The following is a 26,408-nucleotide window of genomic DNA, read 5'->3' as shown; positions in this document are numbered from 1 at the left end:
CTTCTAGGAGTGCAAGGTAATCAGTTACATCTAAATGCATGAAGTCTAAATTATCTTCAGAAATAAAATTGCTTCAGCATTTTTCTATGTCTTCTTTAGGGAGGCTTGATAAAGCTCAACCAAGTGCTTTGGCGTATGACAGGTACGTGACCAGTGCCCTTTTTCTCCACATCTATAGCATGCATTTTCTGCATTTGGTGCTTGCACCGCTTCATGCTTTTGTTCCTTCCTTTTCCACTGCTTGGTGGAAGTTCGTCTCATTCACTTCAGGGAATGGACAAGAACCAATAGGTCGGCTTTCATGATTTTTCATTAATAGCCCATTATGTTGCTCTGCTATAAGAAGATGTGAGATAAGTTCAGAATACTTTTTAAATCCCATCTCTCGATATTGCTGCTGCAGGAGCATATTCGAGGCATGAAAAGTGGTGAAAGTTTTCTCCAACATATCATGATCAGTAATATTATCACCACATAACTTCAATTGGGAAATAATTCTGAACATAGCAGAATTATACTCACTGATAGATTTAAAATCTTGTAGCCTTAGATGAGTCCAATCATATCGTGCCTGTGGAAGAACGACCATCTTCAGGTGGTCATATCTATCTTTCAAATTATTCCACAGTATGACTGGATCTTTAACAGTAAGATATTCCATTTTCAGGCCCTCATCAAGGTGATGGCGTAGGAATATCATTGCTTTGGCACGGTCTTGGTTTGATGCCTGATTTTTGTCTTTGATGGTGTCTGCCAGACCCATCGCATCAAGATGAATTTCAGCATCAAGCACCCAAGACATGTAGCTTTTGCCCGATATATCCAGGGCTACAAATTCAAGTTTAGAAAGATTTGACATTATTTAGGAAAAGAAAGTTCTTACCTCAGATACTTTCAAAATATTTGCTCGAGATGGCAGAGTCTCGTGCTGATAACGTGTTATAAAATAAAGACTATAAAGTAAAGACAAATATAGAGAGAAAGTGATATAATATTCGAATTCAAACTGATGTACATAATGAACTGAAATCTCTTCTATTTATAGAAGAAAGGAAGTTGATGTGTAAGCTGCTACTATACCAGATATGGATAATCTTCTACTGAGAGCAATGTTTGTCCATAACGGAGTACTGAAAGGATAAGCTTATTATATCCGATATGGATAATCTTCTATCGGGGGTAATGTTTATCCATAACTAGGTACTGAAAGGATAAGCTTATTATACCCGGTATGAATAATCTTCTACCGGGGGTAATATTTATCCATAACTGGGTACTGAAAGGATAAGCTTATTATACCTGGTATGAATAATCTTCTACCGGGGGTAATGTTTATCCATAATCGGGTATCGAAGTGATAAGCTTCTTCAGGAAGCTTATTTCCAATAGAGTACTTAAATAGATAAACATATTTACGGTGGAGTCCCATATGGATAAGCTTCTTCAGGAAGCTTATTTACAACGGAGTACTAAATGAACATCCATAATATAATATATTTATAACACATGTTACTATTTTACATCTTTTTTGCTCTTCTTTATGTTACTTTAAATCTTCTTCTGCAACTTTCTTTTTTATGTACTTTAGTAGTAAATGCTAGCTCGTGTTGAGTATTATCTTGGCCCCAATAACACATGTCAGAATATTATCTTGTATCTTATGAGTTGTTTCTTATTCATGTTTTTGCTACTGTTTTCTTGTTTTATATATTCAAAATGTTACGATCCTGGTTCGCCCTTCCGTTAACTTTGCGAAAGATAACCAAACTTACGAAAGTAAAATAATTTAAAAACATAAATAAAGCAATAATAGTGTGTAAATGTGCCGCTCGGCATACACCGTGTTTAACTCTCAACACCAAACATAATTTCAAGACTCGGAAATCCATGAATCACAAGCTAAGAAAGTAATACTACATAGCTCTAACTCCGAAATTTCTAATAAAGAACAGAAAAGTAGAGAAGGGCTAAGTACTAAAGGCGGGAATAGAAAGGGACTCCTTGGTCTGCAGACGCGGCAGATGTACCTCGGAGTCTCTACGCAGTCGCCTCCCTCAATGATAGTAGACCTGATCAGCGGTAACTGGATCTGCACATGAAAAACATGCGCAGAAGAGGCTTGAGTACACCACAACGGTACTCAGTAAGTGTCAAGCCTAACCTCGGTTGGGTAGTAACGAGGAAGGTCAGGGCCCTACTGAGATTAGATAAAATATAAAGGTTAACAATATAGAATGAAATAGTATAAATGAGTACAGCAGTAAAACAACACAGGGTGAATAGAACATCGACAACTATACAAAACCAGGTAAACATGGAAAGGAAATACAACTCAGCACCGATAGTAACAATCGGAGATCTCCCAGGATACCGTCCTATAGTCCCATCTTTACATATTCAGTAGATCTCCCGAGATACCGTCCCGTAGTCCATCATATATATATATATATCATATATATATATATATATATATATTCGAAGGATCTCCCGGGATACCGTCCCGTAGTCCAACTCATAGTGCACGGGGATCTACCGGAATCCCGTTCCGTAGTCCCAAATGTAAATACCCAGTACTGGGGGAAATCTACCGGGTGCATTCTCGTAGTTCCATATAACTGTGCAGGGGGATCTACCGGGAATCTAACTCGTAGTCCCAAAGTAAATATGCAGGGGGATCTACCGGGAATCTAATCCGTAGTCCCAAAGTAAACAGACAAGGGAGGGGGGAAGCTACCGGAATCCCACATCCGTAATCCCAATGTAAATACGCAGCAACAGCAAAAAGATATTCAGAAATGAAATTTCATATTAAGAAAATAAGTAATTCTAGCCTAACATGCTTCATGTAGTGCAATCAAGGCAATTTAAGCAAATAGGCAATTTAAGTCAATTAAACATGCTTTCTAACTAACAACATGCTAAACTTTGTAAGTATAATAAAGCAGGAAAGGAAACATGCTAATAAATACTTTAAGAAAAATCGGATTTCCAATAATTTGCACAAGTACGCGCTCGTCACCTCACGCATAAAGCAATTCAGTTACCAAACATACCAATCCTAAGGGGAAGGTCCCCCACACAAGGTTAAACAAGCCACTTACCTCGAACCGGCTCAAAAATCAACCCAACACCACGTCTTTGCCACGAGTACTCGACTCCAAATGACCCAAATCTATTCAATTCAATTGCATAATGTAAATAACACTTCAAGTAACTGGTTCTACAATTAAATTCTAAGCTAATATGTGAGATTATGTAAAATGACCAAAACGCCCCTCGGGACCACCTCTCAAAATCGGGTAAAATTTACATTTTCAGAATTTTCATACCCTTAAGAGTCTAACCATACCAAAATCATCCAATTCCGATACCATTTGGTCCTTCAAATCATCATTTTTTTTAAAGATTTCACAAGTTTTCTTCCCAAATTCCATCCCAAATCATGAATTAAATGATGAATTCAATGATGGATTCATGTACTCTAGTCAAATCTGAGTTAGAATCGCTTACCTCGATGAATTTCTTGAAAAAACTTTCAAAAAGTCGCCAAAATCCGAGCTCTCTAGGTCAAAATATGAAATAAAACCCAAAACCTCGTATTTATAGTGCACCCCTCCCCCCCGGATTTCCACCTCTACGAACCGCACAAAAACGACCGCGGTCCGCACAAAACCAGTGCAGTCGGCACAAAAACAACCGCGGCCGCACAGGTTGTGGCTGCAGTGATAGGTTTTAGTATTGTGGTCATATATTTTTCTACAGATCTCCAAATTGTTATTTCTTTATCTCTATGGAAACTAGACACGAAGGGCTACAACTTTCGTGTTTAAATCATCCCAAAATTCTTTGTAGATCAAAAGATATGAGCTTCCGAAGTAGGACCAGTAAAATTTTCCTCACCGCGGACCGCACTGCATTTTGTGCGGCCGCACAGCCCCACCGCGGACCGCACTGAATTTTGTGCGACCGCACAGCCCCCACCGCGGATGCACTGGACCTTGTGCGGACCGCACTGGTGGTTTCCGAGGCGTGCAACTCTTCTGGACCTGCAACAGCTACGATTTTTCGGCCTAAAACATCTTGGAACCTACCCGGAACTCACCTGAGTCCCCGGGACTTCAAACCAATTGTGCCAACACATCCCATGACATCGTTCAAACTTGTTCAAAACTTCGGAACGCTCGCAACAACATCAAATCTCCAATTTAATATAGGATTCAAGTCTAAGAACTCCAAGAACTCCTAACTTTTGCTTTCGATCAAAAGGTCTATCAAATCTCGTTCAAACGAGCTGAAATTTTGCAAGCACGTCACATTCAAAACTACGGAGCTACTCCAATTTTCGAAATTCCATTCCAACCCTTAGATCAAAATCTCACTATCGGACCGGATACTTCAAAAATTCGACTCTCGCCATTTCAAGCCTAAATTAGCTACGGACCTCCAAAACACAATCCGATCACGCCCCTAAACCCGAAATCACCCACCGGAGCTAACGGAACCGTTGGATTTCCATTTCGAAGTCGTCTTCATACTGTTCTGACTACGGTAAACTTTCCAACACTTAAGCTCTTATTTAGGGACTAAGTGTCCCAAAATTCCCTAAAACTCAAAATCGAATATCCCGGCAAATCACATTAGCAGAAATAAACTTGGGGAAAACAGTAGATAGGGGATCGGGGCATTAATTCTTAAGATGACCGGCCGGGTCGTCACACAAAAGAATTAAAAGCTTATCGTGATTCAATTTATTGCTCTTGAGGAATTAAATTTATTTTAAATTTTAAAATATTCAAGGCTTACTACTCATTCTTATTTGAATAGTATTTTTAATTGAGGATTGCTTTTTCACTAAAGTTTTATGTTTATTGCTTGAGCATAATTACAAGCTATGTTAGTTCTATTTTATTTGGTAAAATCTATTTTAATCCCTTTTGCGAGAAAAATATTTGTAGGATAATCTAATTACCTTTTGATATTTCAATCATAATTCCCGTGATCAATCATGGGTGATGTACTATTCATTATGAGTTTATTCGAATCTAGTAGGTATGGCTCAAATCTCATGTACATGTTAAAAATTTATTACTTAAGAGAAAATATTAAATCTCTATTTTTATAAATTAAATGGATTGTGGAAGAATCTGAATTCAAAAAGGCAAATGTCAAATTCTAATATAGCTCTTGTATTCAACTATAATTCAATAAATCAACCACAATAATACTTCTGAATCTAGTTTCGATAATTGTCAATAAATGGTACTACTTGATTTATTTATTCTTCACTTTAATATCTATTTTATTGATATTAATTTGGAAAGCAGTATTTCCCAATAAAAAATGTTGAACTATTTTCTTCATAAGCTAGCTACACGCAGAGAAAATAAATTTTGACGTTTTCTTCTTCTTCTTTCTATTTCACTATAAAAAGCATATTTGGACATTTAGAAAGTCTTTCAAAAAATTTAAAACAAAACATAGTTCGACAGTTTTTTTTTTTTTTTTTTTGTTACTTTCCAATTTCTTCATCAGAATAGCAGGTCAATAGTATTCTTATGAGTTCAAAAGTTTCTTATATGTCAGCAAATTAATTAACTTTTTGGTGGTCTCTCAATTATGCATTATGTATATTGTCTTCTCACTTAAGTGGCCAGAGTTTGATGTTTTATGATTAATTCTTATAAATTTCGGTTATTCTTGGTATATCAATAATCGCCCAATTCAGTATATCTATTAAGAGCAGATGTTTATAATAAAATTTATATTACCTTAATTTTGAGTAAAGATTAGCAATTTAAAAAATATATGGCCTATGCAGTTTCTTCTTCAAGAGCTCATTTACATAAATAAAATAATAAAAAAATTAGCACAGAAACAAATAGAATATCTGATGATGAAAATTAATTCTTCCAACAACATACCTTAAAGATTCCAAACCAAGCTCCGCATATCATTTTTTTGGATATGGAAATAGATAGTTAAACTTGTTCTTCTATAGTTAACTAGTTTCTCGATACGTGCGTTGCACTTAGATGCTGAGCTATGTAATTTTATAAAAGAATATATGTGTTATTAGAATAACATTTTGAGTAAATAATTAAACATGAAAGAAAAAGTATAAATATTTGTGAAAAGTCAATGTGGATCGTCGTAAGGTAAATTTCCTTGTCGAAGTTTAAATGATATACTAGTAAATTTATTCGCGCTTCGCGCGGTTATATGAAGAAATCAATACATTAAGGAAAAAATTAATAAGCTAATAATGAAATTAAATGACATCCCCATAAAAGCTTATAAAGTTAGTTTTTTCACATTTATGTTCTATTATAGAAAAATTCCAAAAGTGACTTTTTAAATTGTTAAAAAAAAAAAAAAACTTTAAAACCCAAGAGCCATCACTTAAATTGTTTTAATTACAACTTTCGTCTCTTCCTTTGAACCAAAAAATACAACTTCCGTCTCTTCCTCTTCTTTCGCCCGCCTCTCACGATCTTTTTCAAAAGTTTATTGCCCAGCAATTATATGAAGGATTAACAGTAGTTATACTCCCTAATACTAAAGAATTGACATTTATGAGATAGACATATAGTTGATTAGTTGAGTATATTTAATTGAATGAAAGATAATGGGAAACGATTTAAAGAGTAAAAATTATCAAGTACTCATACTTAAAATAGACAGACTAATTGATTTTCTGTAAATTAGTCCCAACTACTGTGAACACCTCTGTTCCTATCACAATGTGTTGGTAAGTACAAATCTACTACTCTTTGCATTTTCTAATAAGAGGCTTTCCTAAACACCGCAACATAATCAGTTCATAAAATGTTAACTTTTCTGCTGCCTGCCCAATATTTTTCATAAACTGTTAACTTCAACCTTTCCATGAGGCCAGAGGCGGACTCAGAACTTCGAGGTGGCGGGGGCACTATTATTTTTGTCATAGTCATGACTCATGCGAATTATTAGCTACACGTCGTGCAACTCCCTTGAGACTTTGATAATTATGATAAGTTCTAAGCTTCAATTTTTAACATAGAGAAGAGTTTGAGAATTTTTGAGGGAGAGGTTTAATCATAGGAAAGGGGGTTTTGGGCGGAAACTAAAGAAAAAATTAAAAAAAGGACCAGAAACTAAAGGAAAAAATCCAAAAAAGAAATCTGGGCGTATAAATCCTTAAACTAAAATTCAAGTAACTGTTAAAGCTGGGAATCAAACCCCAGTCATCCACGATAAGAGTAACAACAAGCTGCGGATGCGACAAGTGCGCCAAACGGACATTTGAGATTAAGGGTGCCAAATAAAATATATAACCGTTCCTCAAGTTATACAGCCTACTTACACATATAAATACAGGTTTTTTCCCGAGCTTAACGGATGCCGGTGACCCCTTTACCTTCTACGTAGGTCTGCCCCTGCATGAGGCAAAGACAAAATGCTGTCATTTTGTCTATAATAGCAAATGGCATTCTGTCAAAGATGTTGTAACAGTTAGAGAAAACACAAGTTAGATTATGATAAATCCCAGTGAATATAAGTAACCGACAAAAATATAATCGCAATCGTTATGAAAACAGGTAATTCTAACTAAAGTTGATCCTTACTTAGCAAAATTTCTTGATTGATACCTATTCACGAACTCAACTGCATACTTTACGAAACCCATTAGACTAAGGAAAAGGGCTTCCACGTTTTAGATACCAACTTAATTTGCATTAATATTATCTAATTCTGGTTAATGAAAGTGATGAAAGCCGAAATGTCAATGAAAATAATAGTATGACAGGAATTCCAAATAAAAGGGCTATTTACCATAGGAATAAAAGCAAACTCAAAGCAAATGTGAATTTGGAGATAAAGGAAAGATCCGATTCTTTTGTGATCTACACAAATCTTATTTCTACTTATAATGAAAACATGTAAATTTTATAATGAATATACCTGATAACACAGTGATATTGTTCACCCTTGAGTCAATCATATCTGGTGTAATAAACTGAAATCCATTTATAGGAATACTAACAATATCTTCTTCTAGACTCTTGACGGCAGTTTAAGTAAGAAATTAATTTTAAAATTACTTTCAACAGGCCTATAACCACCACTACTTTCAACAACTTTGAAGTTCTTGATAGCAAACAAAGAACCTTCTGTCAACTTATCCTTAAACTTGTTATATAGTTTCTTGTTGATTGTAGCATGCATGAAATTTTCCTGATAAAAGAAAAGAGTTAAGTATTTTGAGGTTAAAAGCTACAAAGAGAATCTACGTACAAAAGATTAAGAATCATATATGTACCTTTTCGTCAATAAAGATCATATCCAAGCCAATTAACTCTCCATTTTTCTTGGGATTAAAAGAATCTCACATTCTACAAATTCTAACCCTTATCAACCAATCATCCCTCGGAAGACCCAACTCTAAAAGAAAAGAGTATGTCATTCTAAGAAAATAATGAGAAGCAAGAGAAAGCAAGCAAGTTACAGTATGAACAACAGTCATCACCATCTATATATAGTCCATCTAAATAGAGTATCAGTAGACACAAGATTAATCAGAAATTTAATAATCAGAAATTAATACACATTAAATATCATTGTAATTAGAAATTATGAGGATGAATGGAGAATTATTAGGAGAAGATAGTTGGAAAAATTAAACGATTATACCATGCCATGAACTGAAGAAAGACTGGAAATTTTACCTTAGATGAAACTCTGACCTTTGAGGGAAGAGTTGGTCAGAACGTCGGGAAGGAGAAACAAAACGTATATGTGCACCTTTGTTGTGTAAGGATAAAACAAAACGGCTATTGAGCCTGTTTAGTAGCATTTATTATTTTTAGTAGTGGGCTAATAAATAATTTTTCCAAATAAATGGAGTGAAGGAGTGAAATAACAGAAAAAATTCAAAAAAAATAGAAAAAAAGATAAATCTAAAAGCTGGCTATACAGGAATGCCACATCAGTCGGCCAATTCCCAACTTTATATATATAGATCGTTTGAACTTATGAAAACTAACAATTAAAGTTTAATTAATAAATATGATATTTTACTATTTTAATTTTATGTGCTATGAACTAATGAAGTGTATCTCAAGTAAGTGATAATTTTATATAGTGCAGCAAAATATATTTCATGTGTGTAACTATTTTTTATGCGTGTAATTTCAGTTTATCTTTCATATGCACTCTCTTCTCCAGGTCTATCCTTCTCCAATAAGTGGTTTGTGTTAGGGGTGTACAAAGGAAACCAACAAACCGCACCAACCCGATAATCCGAGTCAAACCGATAAAAAAAATCCCATGATGGTTTGGTTTGATTTGGTTTGGTGTTGGAAAAAAAACCCAACCATAATTGGTTTGGTTTGGTTTTAACTAAAAAAAGTCAAACCGAAACCAAACCAATCCGACATTACATATATATAAATTTTAGATATATTTAATTTATGAATATACTTATTATGATGTAATTTATAAATATTTCTTAAAAAATTTCATAATTTTATCTTTTAAGGTATTATTTCAAGGTTGGACTTAGAACTTTTGAATGCTCCAATAAGTTTTATTGCCATTAATATTAGTAAAATAAATAATACTAACAAAAGCCCAAACCAAAATCAAATCAATACTAATGCTAACAAAAGACATTCAATTCAATATTACGAACGAGAATGTATTGAATATCTATTTTTTGTTTTGCAATAATTTAGATAAAAATGCATAACCTATTTTTATTTTTCTTTAATGTTTAGTCATGTAACTAGTACTCCCTTATTAGTCTATTTATTTGAGCATGACTTAGTACTTTTAGATTATTTTTATTTTTATTATGACTTTTTAATTAGCAATATTTATATTACATAATTTTATTGTCTTTATTGTTGAATATTTTCGGATAATACCATGACACATATCATATATTGTATTATTTTCTTGGAAAATATTTTATATAGTTGTATCTTACTAGGATTAAAGAAATATTTTGAGCATACGTAATATGTTTTGTTCTACGAAGATTTTACCGGAAAAAAAACCCGAATAACCCGAAAACTCGAGAAAACCCAAGAAAAATCGAGATTGAAAAACCCGAATTTTATTGGTTTGGTTTGATCTTTAGATTTAATAACTTGACACAATTGGTTTGGTTTGGTAATTGTAAAATCCGAACCAACCCGACCTATGTACACCCCTAATTTATGTGTTAATAAAATGAAAATTACACCTAAAATGTATGAAATTGAAAAAATAGTGATAAGTATCAATTAATTATGTAAAATATAATTCTTAAATTGCTATAAAGAATTACCAAATGTTGTGTCCTCACTAAATTTTGCCGCCTCTTCGAAGGATACAAAATTATTTGAAGTATTTTTGGATGGAAGTGTCATTGACTCATTGCTTTACTATGGTGTTGTTTGTAAAAGTTATTTCAAGTTTTTTGTGCACTGAAGTGTTATTAGGGTTGACACGATTTAATTAATCATTAATAATATATTAGCTCTTATATGGTTTAAAGAAGTCCTTTCACTTTTTTACATGAGTATTGAAAGGGATTGCTTGGATATTTCTCCACTATTAAAGACTTAACCAAACAAATGATATCATTAACAAAGGCAATATGGATAAGTAAAAATTATAGTAAAAAATTAAAATTGTATTACCTCTTCGTCGACTAATATTATAGTACCGAAACACTTCTGTGTCTTGGATTTTTATTTAAATTTATTAAACCTCTTCGAATAACTAATACTTTTATCACTTAATTAGAAGAAAATGGTTAATAGGTACACATTATTTTGTTAATTTCAATTCGCTTTCCATTTTGTCTGAATATGATATGGTTAGGTAGAGAAAGCAAAATAAGTATAATAGTAATGATATATAAAATAGATTTTCTACTTTCTACCGTAATCAACATTATTTTTTGACATAGATAATAAATTAAAATAATTTGACATCTTGTGCTGGCAGTAGCCTATTGCGTGACCGAGTAATTCAAGTAGCCTATTAGAAAGAGAGTATAGAACATACATTTATATTGGATGCAATATTAAATTTATAGTGAAAAGAATAAACAATTTGCAGATGAAAGTTTGTACTGAACAAATACCAAACTTTGAGAGTTCACTTCAAATAAATAAACTTTCTTGCCAACAAACCATTGACTTAAGCTAAATTTATCGCAATAAGATTTGGTAATTGTAATGGTCATTTTTGAGATTATATGGAAAAGAATGTACCGTAAATAATTGGAATATTTTAGTTCTTTTGAAAAAAAAAAAAGAGAATGAAAACAATGGATTAAAGATCCCATAGTTTTAACATTGAATTTTAACATTACATATTTTACTCATTATAATATATAGTTCTACTTCACTACTTTGGTTATCTTAAAAAAATTTACGACCCCAAAAGTTTCTCATATCCTACTTTTATTCTTTCACAATTATTTTATCTTCTATTCTACTTCTATGAAATACAAAAGTCATAAAATTTCACTCTTTCAAAAAGATTAGACCATTCATATTGCCAACTCTTTTATTAATAATAGTTTCAATTAAAAGACAACAATGAAATATGATAGTTATACTACTATAAAATATTTATACTAAAAAATCACTTTCAGAATAAACAATCTTTACACCAATTTGAGATCATACTCTTTACACTTAGATATTGGTTAACAGTTAATGTTCTTTTATAATTAAACATATCATCCCACAATTTTGGAAATAAATTTGTAATAACCGATTTTTTTTTTATACTTAGTTTGAAAATTTATTAAATGTTAGTGAAACTAATTAACTATTATACATATTAAGTTGGATAATAAAATAATTGAGACAATAAATAATGGTAAAAAAAAAGGGCTAACCCATATATTTTCCTTATTGACCCATGTACAAAGACCTAAGGTGTAGGAAAAGGAATAATTTAGGTCTTAATAAATAAAAAAAAAGGAAAAAGAAAAAGAAAAAGAAAAAAGAAGAAACAGAAGAACAGTAGAAAGAAGGGAAAACAGAGTTCTGGCGGCGACAATTACAATTGGAGAAGAAAGTTGGGGAGGAAATCAAACTCAGGTATTTATTCCTCACGATAGTACATGACATTAGTTTTGCACATAATTAGGGGTGGCAATTTGAGCCCAAACCCACCTAACCCGTCCAACCTGTTCAGAGATTAATGGGTTGGGTTACAAACATTTTAGCTCATGGGTCAATTTGGGTTGAGCCCAAGTTAACCCATTATATTTTATAGCTCATTCTGACCCATTAAGCAGCCAAAATACAACCCATGAAACTCACCCAAAACAAAAGTTATCTCAACCCAACTTATATAAAAATTTATTTAGTTTCTATAACATGGATCTAAATCAATGATTGGATGGTGGTGGAGTTAGACAATATATATGGGAATTCGAGGATGAAATAATCTGGTATAGAAAGATCAATTTGCTGATACAACTTCGTAAAATATTTTTGATAGCCATTAACTTTGTGTAATAATGAGGGGGTCAAGTATTGATGATGTAATGATTGAGGAATTGAAGTAATTATAGGTTTATGTGTACAAAAGTTCGGTGGCGAAGACTGAGATTGACTATCTCCTCCTCAGGAGATGCGACAGAAGGTTGTGCAAGAATTGCAAAGTTATACCAGGTAAGACCCTAGCAACGCAACATAGGTTTTTGGTGATGGACATTGATATTAGGATAAGGAGGAAGAAGAGGTCAGTACGAAGCCGTCCGAGGATTAGGTGGGGCGCCTTGACTAAAGATAAAGCTCAGGAGTTGGAAGGAAGGTTATCGGCAATGGGAGCTTGGAGAAGTAGTGGGGACGCAAACACTATGTGGTCGACGACGGCTGATTGTATAAGGAAGGCGGCGAGAGAGGTGTTAGGGATATCTTCGGGCCGCACCGGTGGCCACAAAGGAGACTAGTGATGGAATGCAGTTGTCCAAGATAAAGTGGAAGCGAAGAAGACGGCGTACCTGCAGTTCGTAGGGAGCTCTGGAGAGGAGGAGAAGAGGGCGAACAGTGAGAGATATAAGATAGCTAGGAAGGAGGCGAAGATGGCAGTAATGAAGGCTAAGACGGCAGATTTTGCTCGTCTGTATGAAGAACTAGGGAACAAAGGAGGGGAGAAGAAGTTATTCCGACTCGCTAAGGTTAGAGAGAGGACGGCTCGGGATCTGGACCAAGTGAGGTGCATAAAAGATGATGACGACAAAGTTTTGATGGGGGATGACCAGATTAAGAGGAGATGGCAGACCTACTTTCATAAACTTCTAAATGAAGAAGGGGATCAGGATATTATGCTAGGTGAATTGAGGAATGCCAACAGCCACCATGAATTAAGTTATTGTAGGGACATTGAGGTCGATGAGGTCATGGAGGCAATGCGTAAGATGAGGAGGGGCAAAGCTGCCAGGCCAGACGAAATTCCGGTTGAACTTTGGAGGTGTGTGGGTAGAGCAGGCTTGGAATGGATTACTGGGTTGTTTAATGTTATATTCAAGACTAATAAGATGCCTGAAGAGTGGAGGTGGAGTACAATGATTTCGTTGTATAAGAACAAAGGCGATGTTCAGAGCTATAACAACTATAGGGGTATCAAATTATTGAGTCATACCATGAAAGTCTGGGAGAGAGTGGTAGAAATGAGAGTGCAAAGGATGATGTCTATTTCAGATAACCAGTTCGGGTTCATACCGGGGCGATCTACCACAGAAGCTATCCACCTTATTAGGAGGATGATGGAACAATACAGGGATAAGAAGAAGGATCTCCATATGGTGTTTATCGATCTAGAGAAAGCGTACGACAGAGTTCCTAGGGAGGTCCTATGGAGATGCCTAGAGGTTAAAGGGGTCCCGGTTAACTACATTAGGGTGATTAAAGACATGTATGATGGAGCTAAGACTCGGGTTAGGACAGTAGAAGGCGACTCCGGCCATTTTTCGGTTGTTACGGGGTTGCACCAAGGGTCTGCGTTCAGCCCTTTCCTATTTGCCCTGGTGATGGATGCCATAACACATCATATTCAAGGGGAGGTGCCATGATGCATGCTATTTGCTGATGACATAGTCCTGATTGTCGAGACACGACGCGGCGTCAACGAGAGGCTAGAGTTTTGGAGACATGCCCTTGAGTCTAAAGGTTTCAGGCTGAGCAGGACGAAGACGGAATACCTCGAGTGCAAATTTGGGGCCGAGCCGACGGAAGCAGGAGTGGAAGTGAGGCTCGACTCTCAAGTCATCCCTAAGAGGGGTAGTTTCAAGTACCTTGAGTCAGTTATTCAGGGGACCGGGGAGATCGACGAGGATGTCACACATCGTATAGGGGTGGGGTGGATGAAGTGGAGGTTAGCAACGAGAGTCTTGTGTGACAAGAAAGTGTCACCGTTACTAAAAGGTAAGTTTTATAGAGTAGTGGTTAGGCCTACTATGTTGTATGGGACCGAGTGTTGGCCGGTTAAAAATTCACACATCCAGAAGATGAAAGTAGCAGAGATAAGGATGCTGAGGTGGATGTGCGGGCATACAAGGATAGACAAGATTAGGAATGAAGATATTCGATAGAAGGTGGGTGTGGCCCCCATGGAGGACAAGATGCGGGAAGCAAAACTCAGATGGTTCGGGTACATTCAAAGGAGGAGCACTGATGCATTAGTGAGGAAGTGTGAGCGACTGGCTGTGGTGGACACGAGGAGAGGTAGAGGGAGACTAAGAAGTATTGGGGGGAGGTGATCAGGCAGGACATGACACGACTTAGGATTTCTGAGGACATGGCCCTTGACAGGAAATTGTAGAGGTCGAGCATTAAGGTTGTAGGTTAGGGGGAAGTTGTGAATATTACTACAGCGCACTAGAGGGAGACTAGTCATTTAGGAGTTAGACTTAGGATGCTACTGACCAGCTACTGATGCAGGGTTGTATCTGTTGGATATTAGTATACCTTACATCCTTTTCATATTTCCTATATTTCTTATATTGTTATTATTTTGTTATTTTATGTTATGTATTTTATGTTATTTACTATGAGTCTATTGATAGTACTAATATATTGTCTCTTGTTGCTCTCTTGAGCCGAGGGTCTCCTGGAAACAGCCTCTCTGCCCCTCGGGGTAGGGGTAAGGTCTGCGTATATATTACTCTCTCCAGACCCCACTTGTGGAATTATACTGGGATGTTATTGTTGTTGTATAGGTTTATGTGTACAATGTTATGAAGAAAAGATCTTCTGTACCGATTTCGATTTCTTGCTATTACATAGTTTTAAATTTTGTTGTATTCAAATTAATTATAATGATTACCTAATGAATATGTGATGATGGAGAATTTGTGAGGGTGATATGTGGGATTGGAAAATTTTGGAACGAAGACCCCATCACTGCTTTTGAAATCTGTTTATAAAGTAATATGAATTACTACTTGGAATTCTTGCTACCGTAAATAATAATGGAATTTAGGAGATATAATTCCAACGATTAAAGGTAATAATGGGATAATGATTAGTCATGGGGTAATCATATCATAAGGATTAAAGGAGCATATTTTGGTATAAGTCACAGTGATACTGTTTCGGCTATTTGGTTGACATTTAACGGTGTACTAGTTTTAATTAATTAGATCGAGGGTTGACTTTGATTTTGACTCGTCCTAAAAGTATGGAAATTATTTACCAAACTAATTAGGACATATTATTCAATATTTTGGATAGATTAAGGTCATTGTAAGCCGTTTGGTTGGTGTTCTAGACGTTGCAAGGTTGGGGAACTTTCTGTTAGCGAGATAAGTGAGACTTTACGCTTTAATGCTTGCTTTTTAAAAACCCGTTTTGAAAATGTGTTTTCTCTGTCAGGTCCATGTGTTAAGACAAGCGTGCGCTTGGCAGAATCAGGGGTCTTAGACTGGCCGCAAATATATTATTTTATATATAAAAAAAATACACAAAAAAATAAATTATTTTTATAAGTTGTTTGATGGCATGATACGGTTGTGCGTCATGATATTGAGTTTGATAGTTTGATATGGTTGTGCCCATGATATTGAGTTTGATACGGCTGTGCGCCATGATATTGAGTTTGATATGGCTGTGCGCCATGATATTGCGTTTGATACGGCTGTGCGCCATGATATTGAATTTGATACGGCCGTGCGCCATGATATTGAGTTTGATACGGCTGTGCGCCATGATATTGAGTTTGAAACGGATGTGCGCCATGATGTTGAGTTCTATAGTTTGATACGACTGGGAGCCATGTATTGAGTTGATACGGCTGTGAGCCATGATATTGGGGCATTGTGTATGCTTCAGTGAGCATTGTGTATGCTCTGTTACATATTTCGAGGCATTCTAGTGTCGTTGTGTACTTATAGAGGTATTGGTTAATTTCTTTCACTGCAGTTATTGCAAGCTCTTAGTGTGTAGTGGGTTGAGATATGTGTATTCTTTGTTAGTTAATTGTTATTAACTCTGTTAATACCTATATATTGTGTTATTGTATAATTATTATATTTAGTATATTGTTCTTGTTGTGGTATATTTATATTTTCTAACACTTGTCCAAGAGGTTTTCAAAGTGGCGGGTCGAGGATCTTACTGGGTTATATTTACGTATAACTCACTCCTTAACTGCATGTCCATGCAGATACTATTGGTAAAGACGAAGCTAGAAGCTGACGAGTTCGCTAGAGTTGATTCAGTTATTGAGGTGAACCATCGAATTGTTCGTGGAGGCTACCAAAGGAGTCTTTATCATGTATTCATATGATGTCTTTTGTAATCCTCTTAGATGCTCCATGGTCTAGTGTAGGATTTGAGCTAGCGTGTTCTTGTTCAGTTTTAGTTGTTATTATTCATAAATATTTATGGAACAGTTTGGGGTATTAATCATTTGCATTTAATTATCAAATGGTTGAAACTTACATTTATTTCGGTTGAGTTTGAATAAATGTTGAATATATGGTATAAGTTGATTTGCCTGACGGGTAGTGTTAGTTGGGTGTCAATCACGTCTAGGGGATATTTTGGGACGTGACAAAATTTCACATGATTCTATGCATGCAATTATGCAACATATATATATATATATATATATATATATATATAAAATAACAACTAAAAAAATATAAAAATAATTAATTTAGCATGTATTTTAATAACATCATAAGTATATCATCTATCCTAATATTTTTTTTTTTTAAAAAGTAACAAAAGTTACAAAAGGTAGGAATTCATAATTAAATAATAGAACCCGATTTTATTGAGTCTCATCCCAGAGATTTGTATATTGTCATAAGTTTGAGTGGATTTCTATTTATCATCTTCGAAATACATTATGTAGACTCCTTTGTATGAGTAGACAATAACAATAATCCAGTATAATTTCACTAGTGGAATCTAGGAGGGTAGTATGTACACAGACCTCACCCCTACTTTGGGGTAGGGATGCTGTTTCTAATAGACCACCCTCCAAGAACTCCCCGCCTTATTTCTGGGGCGATTCGAACTCACACCCTCTTAGTTGGAAGTGGATAATGCTTATCATGGGAGCAATGAGTAGATGGTCCACAAAGGCACCAATCACATATTGACATACCTTTTAATAGCGATGTTTCTGTTTCACCAAAAATTTGAGTCCTTGGTCAAAGCTAAAAGAGAAATTCGGGTTATTGATAATCAGGAGACAAAAAATAAAATACTTTTGAGAACAATGGTAGAAGGTAAATAGATAAGTATTTCAATGAATTCTCAATAGTATTCTGTGTCCTTACAAATGATGATACTTCTTCCTTTTATAGATCATTCTAGGTAAAGGAATAAAGCCTCAGCTTTAATGATATAATCATGAGCAATAAATGACATTAAATAAGCCGTTATACAATCATTCCTATTAAATACCAACTTTATAACGTATCAAACGTTTAATAATGAATTTGGACTCCTTTCTGTCATCTGATCCTTGCTTTCAATGCCTTCTAATCCGTTGGCTGTAAATAATTTAAATTGGTACGAGACTCGTATCTATACGTCGTCTCGTGCCTATTTAAATTTTTCTTCCCGTGGCTGTTTTCACCGTGCCTCTTAGTCAATTGCTATTCTTTGACCATTCAACTAATCCACGTGTCATGCCACATCATTTTTAATATAAATTCAGTTTTTTTCCAATACAGTTTCCCTCATGGAAAGATATACCACAATACATTTCTTGTCACATATAGAAACGAAATATAAAATGAACAATCATGTCTTTTCCTCCTTTATTGTGTTTCGGAAGAAAACGTGGTCATGACATCAAAGAAGGTAAAATGGTCAAACAGCATGTCACTTTTCAAAGGAGCTACAGTAACTTCTTTTGCGAGCCAATAAAATCGATTTATTTGGCCATAATTACCAAAGATTTTGGCCATAAAACTTAAAAGGTGAAAATTCTTTGCCTTTTAATGACGTTGTTTTGTTTAATATAACGCAGCTATCTCTAAACTACAAAACTGAGAAGTTTTCACATTTACATAACTTATGGCCAGTGAATGCCGAAAGGAGGGGAAAGAAAAAGGCTCGCTAGAATATTCTGGTTATTAGGTTATTGGCACGCAGACTGAGTAATTGCTAAATAGCAACCTCCCAGAATAAATACTTGGTGTTATTTCTACATGAAACATGTTTAACGTCGGTACCCAATAACTTACTTTTTTGGATTTTTCACCCGTTATTCTATATCCCCGTTGGTGTCTAATTCTATATCCCAGAATGAGTGTACTTATACCATTATAAAAGCAGAAAGCTCCATAAATACTTTTGCTTTGAATAATCTTTAGGATTTTGGAGTTTATTATGAATTTATCATATATTGTGTATATAATTAATTTTTATATTAAGATCTTTATAATTTTAATTTTATATCCTATTTTTTTTTATATATTCATTTTTGTATATATTATATTTACATAAAATTATAATTTAATTTTATTATTATTATTATAATTGTATAAAAAGAAATATAACCATTATTTAAATTATATTTGACTATGATGTAATATTTATTTATCTTTTATCAATAATTTCACTTTTAGTTGATTTATCCTTTAAAATAATTTTGTAATAAATGATTATATAAGTGGTAAATGCGAATTATATATGATGAATATGGAAAAAAGAAAAAAGATAGAATTTGTTTGAAGGAAATAAAAAATAAAATTTAAATAGAAGATAATAATATAATATAAAAGAGAAAAAAAATATTATTTTTTTGTGTAAAAAATAATGTAATGGTTGGAATAAATTTAGTATTACATTATTTTGGTATAAAATTTGGTGTTAGGATCATCATGCCTCCAGAGTCCAGACAGTGCAATCTCATTGGTTCCTCATCGTAACTCAAAAATACATATACACGTGGCTTAAAATTTGTAAACCTAAGGGCCCACTCTCCACCTTTTCCGTTTTGTCAAAGTGTTCTCATTTAATGTAATTTCGTCAATTCCAACCATAAAACTTTTATACTTTTAACTTTGACGACCTTTGGGTCCAGTGTAGGAAATTGAAGTAATATTTTACTTTATATATAGTATAATTTTTCAACGAAGGATAGTAAGTTGACGACCCTTCAACAAAAGTAGCTTCGCCGTTGTTTGGGTCCCAATCTTTTTTAAAACTTTTAAGAATTCTCATTGACTCCCACAAATGGTTTACTGCAGCTGCTTTTATTAACTTTCATGCGTGCTAGTTTCTATAACAAATATGCATAGTACAGATAGGGGTGTACCACATAAGATTGAACAATCAAGGAGCAAAATAACAAATGGCTAAAACTTTAGCTCTTGTTATAATGCTACATGAAATACTTGTAAAAAAAAAATGTGATACGACTTCCACAAAATCAATTCCAGCAAAACAATAATTCACGTTATGAGTGTAGTAATATCTGGATTTCTTGATTTGAAGGAGACATATTGATTCAGCTAAAGATCAATTGTTGACCTGGCAAAACATCTAGTCCAAGCACATAACTTGCAGTTGTAAAAGATCATACTTTGCATATAGTTGAAACATAAGCATATAATAGTAGTTGCAAAAGAACATATTGAAATGTTCTTGAATAATAGTGCTAACATAGTATGTAATAACTAAATAAAGTTGGTGACTTGGCTAAACAGGGGAGTTGATAGAGCCCCAAATGGGATAACTCAAAATTGTCTCTCTAACAACAAAAACATAAACATACTCCAAATAACAAGTTTTCAAGCTTTCTCCTTTCCTTTTCTGGATCCAGTGAGCACCCTTCGCCTTCTCCTTTTTGGTTCCTCTAGGAGCACCTTTTTCCTTCTCCTTTCTGGCTCCACTCTTGTGATATGATAATCCTGATAATGATTACCCACCTTATCAACACCTTCAGGATAAGCCAACCTGTATATTAAGCCCCTTCTAACTTTAGCATAACCTCTATCCCCCCAGTTCTCCCCCCATGAGTTCTTAATCGATTAGTATTCTATTCCATTCTTAATACCCCATCCTATTATGAGAATAGAATGTCCACCATAAGAAAAATGGAGATGTCAAAGTTGTTTTTACATAATAAAAACAAATTTAGTTTCATTCAACAATTAAAGACCACTTATAAGAATAAAAATAATACATACATCTCCCTTGAAGTTGTTAAAACTGCCTGCCATAGATATAGATTGCACCAACCATTGGTTGGCCAACACTCGATTAATCTCTTCTGCATTGACCAATTTCTCAGAATCCTTCCTTTGTGAATCCCCAGCAATACACACACGATTGACATGTCCCATTCGATATATCGGTTTCTAACATGTGTCACAAAAAACAAAGAAATAAGTTTGATATTTTCAAAATATAACATATTTTTGAAGAGGGAGAAACATGCATACATCAGGGATCGGAGGAATATCTTCTTCATTTCTACTCCCTCTTCTAGGATAGTCACATTCTTTGAACAAACCAATGTCTCTTGCATATTGAAGAGCATCAACATGAGAACCAAAATAACACCCGACATTATCTTTTCTGTGTCTGTTTTCATAATTAAATTTTATTGGCATTAGATCTGTGATTTGTTGTATAGAGAGTTCAAAAGGCGATTCAAACAGAGAGTATAGTCAAATAATTGTAATGAACTAAGTATAATTTTCTTTGAAAAATGGTAACATCGCGATTAAAAACAGCAGCACAAAGTTTGTATGACATTAAGGAAAAACAATTCAATCTCCACGTAGCAAAATATAAAAGGGTATCAACAGACACATGCTATAAGAACATTAAAGCAATTCAGGAGCCACCTTGTAGCAGTGACGAAACAAAGAATTTACCCAAGGGTGTTCAAATTTGAAAGAAGTGAAAAAATTCTCCGAAAAAGAGTGTTCAATATATGTTATATACCTCTAAAATCTAATATTTTCTTTATATATACAGTGTAACTTTCCAACGAAGGGTGGTCAGTTGACCACCCTTTGTAACATGTAGCCTCGCCCATGCCTTGCAGGCACCCTTTTGCGAGAAAAATACACTGTGTGGGTAGGTAAAAAAAATATATGTATATATTATGTATTGATTCCCCTTAATTTCTTGGTATATTTACTTTTATATATTTTGACACCCTTTAACGAAAATTCTGGCTCCGATGATGATCAGCTTGCATAAATCTTACTCATTCTTCCTTGGTATCGTACGGTTGGAAGAAGTATTCCACTATCTTTCAAACTAAATTCTACATCTTCATGCCCATTGTGTGAGATAATACTTGGTATGTTGTATTATGCCCTGCAAAAGAAAAAGGAAAACGTAACAAACAAAGCACAAAATGAAAGAAATGAATATTTACTACAACAAAATTGGCTTCAGTATTTTTACACAATCATTAAATTCTAATTTCTATATTTGTGGTTATTATTTGTAGGTGGTCAAGAATTGCAGCTCATCTTCCAGGAAGAACTGATAATGAAATCAAGAACTATAACACACATTTAAAGAAAAAGCTTCTCAAATTAGGAAATGGACAAAATCCGGAAGGAAGTGGCAATTGTGATATATATTGAATCTGGCAGAGCAGAAACATGTTTTTCTTTGGAAAACAGAAAGATAGTAGAAATTTTGCAATACGCCAGATAAAGAACAGTCTGAGAAAAGCTTGGTTAATTAGCTTGACAGTCCATGAGTGCCAATAAGGTCTCTTTTGCTTCCTCTGCTACTACTAAACTTGTCCTTGAATGCATTGCGTCCAAATTTTCAAATGAAAGATAAAAATCAATCAGTTCAACTAAGAAAGGTTTAGCCTCAGAAAAATGAGAAAAGCTTTTGAAAGAAATGCTTACATTCAGTCCAAATGCAAAGAGAAGTAAACACAGTTGGAGTAAAATGAGAAGCTTTGGAGTTCAAGTGCCTTCTGCTCCCTAAGTGATTGATTTTATATTACGACTATACTTTACTATTAACAGTTGGAGTGTATATATATATATTTGAACACTCAAGTTATTTAAAACGTAAAATTATCTATATTACGTTGCTGGTATTATTTTTCTAGTTTTCGTTGCTGATACTGCTTTACTGTCTTTTTTTATCTTCTTGAGCCGAGGGTCTGTCGGAAACAACCTCTCTACTCCTGAAGAGTAGGGGTAAGGTTTGCATATATACTACCTCCTCAGACCGCACTTATAAGTATTTACACAGTTTGAGCTATGTCATATTCCATCTCCTCAGGAAAAAAATAGAGAAAGACATATAAGATAAACATTGTAAAGTGGTATAACAACCAGATTGATTTTTTTCCTCAATACTTAATTTAATACTTATGTTAAAATTTCTTAGATCTATTTATTGGAGATATTCTTAGTGATAATCAAGGATATATATATATATATATATGAAAAGCATGAAGGCCCTTAACGAAACGTCGTTCGCCTTTTTTACCCTTAAAAAATAGTGGTCACATAGGACAACATTGTCATTGAATTATTCTCCTAATATATTAGGACTTCAAAAACAATAAAATTCTGATAAAACAATAAAAGTAGAAGAACAATATTGCAGAGAAAGAAAGAGAGGAAATTCTTATTGAATTTTGGGATGATTTACAATGGGGTAAGACTCCTCTATTTATAGGGGAAAAATGACTTAGCCACAAAGTAAAACTCTCTACAAGATAGATATTCACTCTAAATAGAATTCTATTCATAACACTCCCCCTTGAATGTCTACTCGATAAGTAATATGCCTCGTTAAAACCTTAACTAAAATAAAACCTAATGGGAAAAAAAATCTAGTAAAGGAAAAAGAGTACACATATCTAACAATACGCCTTTTGGTTGCCTCGCTAAAAACCTTGCAAGGAAAACCCAGTAGGACAAAATCTTGTAAGGGAAAAGAGTGCAACGCGCATTAACTCCCCCTGATGAGAGCATCAATTCACATCCTTGAGCCTTCGCATCCCAATCTTGTGCACTAGTTTCTTGAAGGTTGACGTCGGTAGAGATTTTGTGAACAAATCAACCATATTATCACTTGAACGAATCTGTTGCACATTGATATCACCATTCTTTTGAAGATCATGTATGAAAAATAACTTTGGTGAAATATGCTTTGTCCTATCTCCTTTTATGAATTCTCCCTTCAATTGAGCTATGCATGCTGCATTATCTTCATACAAAATCGTGGGTAACTTGTCACATTTCAAACCACATTTGTCTCGAATAAGATGTATTATAGACCTCAACCACACACACTCTCGACTTGCTTCATGAATAGCAATTATCTCAGCATGATTAGATGAAGTAGCCACAATTGATTGCTTAGTCGATCGCCAAGATATGGCAGTGCCTCCACAGGTAAACAATAACCTGTTTGAGATCGAGCCTTGTGTGGGTCAGATAAATACCCAGCATCAGCATAACCAACAAGATCGGGACTGCAATTATTGTCATAAAATAAGCCCATATTGGTAGTCCCTTTTAGATACCGCAATATGTGTTTGATTCCATTCCAATGTCTCCTTATAGGAGCAGAGCTATATCTTGATAAAACATTAACTGAAAAGTTATGTCAGGCCTTGTAGTATTAGCAAGATACATTAGTGCACCAATTGCACTAAGATATGGTACTTCAGGACCAAGTAGCTCTTCATTCTTTTCTTGAGGTCGGAATGGATCCTTATTCACATCAAGTGATCGAACAACCATCAGAGTACTTAATGGATGTGCTCCATCCATGTAAAACCGTTTCAATACCTTTTCTATGTAGGCAGATTGATGAACAAAAATTCTGTATGCCAAATGTTCAATTTGCAAACCAAGGCATAATTTTGTCTTTCCGAGATCTTTCATCTCGAATTTCTTCTTTAAATAATCAATTGCCTTTTGAAGTTATATAGGAGTTCCAATAAGGTTTATGTCATCAACATATACGGCAAGTACAACAAATTCCGATGTTGTTTTCTTTATAAAAACACATGGGCAAATGACATCATTTATATAGTCTTCCTTTAATAAATACTCACTAAGACGATTATACCACATTCGTCCTGATTGCGTTAGACCATACAACGATCTTTGCAATTTGATTGAAAACATTTCCCGGGACTTTGAATTATTTGCGTTTGGCATTTTAAATCCATCGGGAATTTTCATATATATCTCATTATCAAGTGAGCCATAAAGGTAGGCGGTAACCACATTCATTAAATGCATGTCAAGCTTTTCATGGACAGCAAAACTAATGAGATAGCGGAAAGTTATAGCATCCATAACGGGTGAATATGTCTCTTCATAATCGACACCAGACCTTTGTGAAAATCCTTGTGCAACAAGGCGTGCCTTATATCTTTGTACCTCGTTTTTCTCATTTCTCTTGCGTACAAAAACCCACTTATAGCCAACAGGCTTAACACCATTAGGTGTTTGAACTACAGGCCCAAAAACTTCACGTTTTGCAAGTGAGTTCAACTATAATTGGATTACTTCTTGCCATTTTGGCCAATCAAGTCTTTGTCGATATTCTCCAACAGATTGAGGTTCAAGATCCTCAATTTCTTGCATAATGCTAGATGCAACATTATATGCAAAGACATAATCCACCACTATATCCACTCGATTCAACTTTGTCTCAATATCGATTGGATTTATTGATAGTTCCTTATTTTCTTGAGTCTCGGGCTCAGTGTATTCCTTATGAATCTCAGAATTTATTAAATTGTGGATTTCTTCATGAGATTCTTTCGTAGTGTCATTTTGATCATTTGTTTTCCTTTTTCTAGGATTTCGATCCTTAGAACCTAATGGTCTACCACGTTTTAGGCGTGCTTTTGACTCATTAGCTATGACACTAGAAGATTGTCCAATAGGGACATCAATACGGATTGGAACATTCTCTGCATGGATATGTGATTTTGTTATCCTTTTCAAATCCGTAAATGCATCTGGCATTTGATTTGCTATTCTCTGCAAATGGATAATCTTTTGCACCTCTTTTTCACAAATAGAGGCACGTGGATCAAGATGAGATAATGATAGATTTTTCCACAAAATTTCTCGTTTGGTTTCACCAACTTCTCCCCCCATTTTGGGAAAAGTGTCTCATCGAATAGACAGTCTGCAAATCGAGCAGTGAATAAATCCCCCGTTAATGTTTCAAGATAGCGAATAATGGAGGGTGATTCAAACCCAACATATATTCCTAACCTTCTTTGAGGACCCATTTTGGTGCGATATGGCGATGCTACAGGCACATATATTGAGCATCCAAAAATTCTTAAATGGGATATATTAGGTTCATGACCCAAAACTAATTGCAACAGGGAATATTTATGATAATTTGTCGGTCTGAGACGAACTAGCATTGCTGCATGCAAAATGGCGTGACCCCAAACAGAAGTGGGCAGCCTCGTTTTCATGAGTAACGGTCTTGCTATCAATTGCAGACGTTTAATTAATGACTCTGCAAGACCATTTTGAGTGTGAACATAAGCTATAGGATGTTTCACTTTTATCCCAATTGATAAGCAATAATTGTTAAATGCTTTGGATAAAAACTCAACAGCATTATCAAGTCTAATAGACTTAATTGGATTTTCGGGAAATTGTGCCCGTAATCGAATTATTTGTGCCATTAATTTTGCAAACGCGAGGTTGCGAGATGACAATAGGCACACATGAGACCATCTAGAAAATGCGTCTATTAAGACCATAAAATATCTAAACGACCCACTAGGTGGGTGAATAGGTCCATAAATGTCCCCTTGTATACGTTCCAAAAATGCAGGGGACTTAATTCCAACCTTTGTTTGTGATGGTCTAATAATTAACTTGCCTTGATAACAAGAAGTGCAAGAAAATTCATCATTTAAAAGAATCTTTAAATTCTTTAATGGATGCCCATTTGAGTTTTCTA

Source organism: Nicotiana sylvestris, chromosome 12 (genome assembly GCF_000393655.2).
Source record: "Nicotiana sylvestris chromosome 12, ASM39365v2, whole genome shotgun sequence".
Classification (NCBI taxonomy): domain Eukaryota; kingdom Viridiplantae; phylum Streptophyta; class Magnoliopsida; order Solanales; family Solanaceae; genus Nicotiana; species Nicotiana sylvestris.
This window is presented reverse-complemented; position numbering follows the sequence as displayed.